Source organism: Muntiacus reevesi, chromosome 21 (genome assembly GCF_963930625.1).
Source record: "Muntiacus reevesi chromosome 21, mMunRee1.1, whole genome shotgun sequence".
NCBI lineage: Eukaryota > Metazoa > Chordata > Mammalia > Artiodactyla > Cervidae > Muntiacus > Muntiacus reevesi.
The window spans coordinates 16,527,476-16,529,695 of record NC_089269.1 but is presented as its reverse complement, the minus strand read 5'-3'; the positions used below and the strand labels follow the sequence as shown (position 1 = coordinate 16,529,695).

At 40.4% G+C, this 2,220-nt stretch overlaps 1 non-coding gene across 1 annotated transcript; it reads right to left on the bottom strand.

The window, feature by feature from the left end:
* Positions 1 to 885: 885 nt before the first annotated feature.
* Positions 886 to 958, bottom strand: TRNAY-AUA (transfer RNA tyrosine (anticodon AUA)). Its single transcript has one exon. It is a non-coding gene; the product is annotated as a tRNA-Tyr (tRNA).
* Positions 959 to 2,220: the final 1,262 nt, after the last annotated feature.

Sequence of the window (2,220 nt, the reverse complement as noted above, 5' to 3'; positions counted from 1 at the left end):
ATTTAAAAATTTTCATTATCTAAAACTTCTCTAAATTATAGGGGAATTGAGAGTGTGTTTCAGGAAATACAATAACCTATAGTTGGCTCTGAACATGGAGCAAAACCATCTTCGGATAGCTATATGGGTAACTGGGCCAAAAAGGGCTCTAAAAGATTAAGCTAGGAATGTTTTTTATTTTCTTTCAATATTTTGAGATTGTTATAAAAAATAAAAAGAATACTAGCGTGTAGATTATCTGTGATCACTGCTAAAGATACAATTTGGGATGTAATAGACTGCCTTCTGTTTGAAGCAGCATTTCTCCGTTAAAAAATATTTTTTAAAGGAATTTTTTATTGAGGCCCTTGCTTGTACCTGGAGGCATGACTTTAGGGGAATGAAAATGAATATTACATTAGATCTGATTTCTGGATGCCTATAGTACAGATGAAACTAGTACAAAGGAGTATTTTTGGGGGTAGTGGGAGGGAAGATGGTCCAGGTTCAGTCATGTGGTACAGAGGTAAACTATCTTCCTGCCAATGCAAGAGACACAAGAGATGCAGGTTTGATCCCTGGGTCAGGAAGATCCCATGGAGTACAAAATGGCAACCCACGTCGGTATTCTTGCCTGGAAAATTCCATGGACAGAGGACCCTGGGGGTCTACAGTTCACGGTGTCAGGAACAGTCAGACACAACTGAGCACTTAAGCCCCGAGTTCACTGCCCCTACTTTGAGTTTCCATTTTCTTTACTATTATTTAGGAAAGTGAAAGTGAAGTCGCTCGGTCGTGCCCGACTCTTTGCAAACCCTTGGACTTGTAGCCCACCAGGCTTCTCCATCCATGCGCTTTTCCAGGCAAGAATACTGGAGTGGGTTGCCATTTCCTTCTCCAGGAGATCTTCCTGACCCAGGGATTGAACCTGGGTCTCCTGCACTATAGGCAGACGCTTTACCATCTGAGCCACCAGGGAAGTGATTATATAGGAAAATCACTTTAAAAAGTGACAAATCTATATTTCAAGCTTATAAGAACAGAGAATTTCTCACAAATGTGCACACTACATATTTGACTCCTACCCCTTCCTCCCAGTCCCCACCCCTGCCAGTGGGGACCACAGAAGATGCAAAAGGTATTGAAGAAATGCTTATTAGGATATGGATACTACTTCTCTCTTTCCTTTTTCTTTTCTTTCTTTTTTTAAAAAAAGTGATTGAAAAGTCTGACATAGCAAGGCATTGTGAGTACATGTCCCGTAGGGAATCTGTAGAGTCCCAGGAAGGGGTGGTGTTATGTTAATAAAGAATATGATCCCTTTGGAATAGATTTCTCCCCAACCCCTGGGTGTGCCTCCCAGGAGTGCAACACTTGCCTGACAGACAGGTGTTAACTGTGAATAGATATATGTAACTGAAAACTTAGTAAGGAAGGATGCTGTCTGCAGTTCTGACTCAGATGAGAAGAAAAAGAGAGGACTGTGAATTCCACTGTATTTTTCACCAGAAGCAGATGGATGGAAAATGTGATTTCTGAAGAGATTCTCAGTGCTCTGTGACAACCTAGAGGAGTGAGACGAGGAGAGAGCTGGGAGGGGGATTCAGGAGAGGGGGACATATGTACACCTGTGGCTGATTCATGTTAATGTATGTCAGAGGCCAACACAAAATTATAAAGCAATTATCCTCCAATTAAAAAAAGAAAAAAAGACTCCTTGAAAAGATCTTTTCCACTACTTGTCGTTTAGAATCCTTACCTGTATGTCAAGCCTTTCAACATATTACTTTGATGAGCTTACATTGTAATTATCCTGAGATGCATATTGTTTTTAATTAGATTCAGAAGAGGTATAAATGACTAATAACTGACTCCCTTTTGGGAGAAACTTTTGACCACAGGGAGAGTAGAGAAGACATAAGAGAAATGAGTAATTTGAGAACACAGCACAGCAGGAAGGCAGAAAAGAAACTTGTATACAATGACAAGCCTGGCCTGCTTAAATATTCTTAGGGCCACAGAGCTCTATCTGCATACATTATCATGAAATTACAGAACCTGAGTCAGAGAGACTTAGGGGACTGTGTGACTTAAATCTTATATAAGTGAGCTCTTGGAGTGGAGTGACATTCTTGCTTGTATGTTCTTGACGTAGGTAACTGAGTAAAAAAGAGAACAACTGGAGAAAAGAAAGAAAAGAGGGAAGTGTTGTGGGGAAAATCTAAAGTAGACTTCCAAATG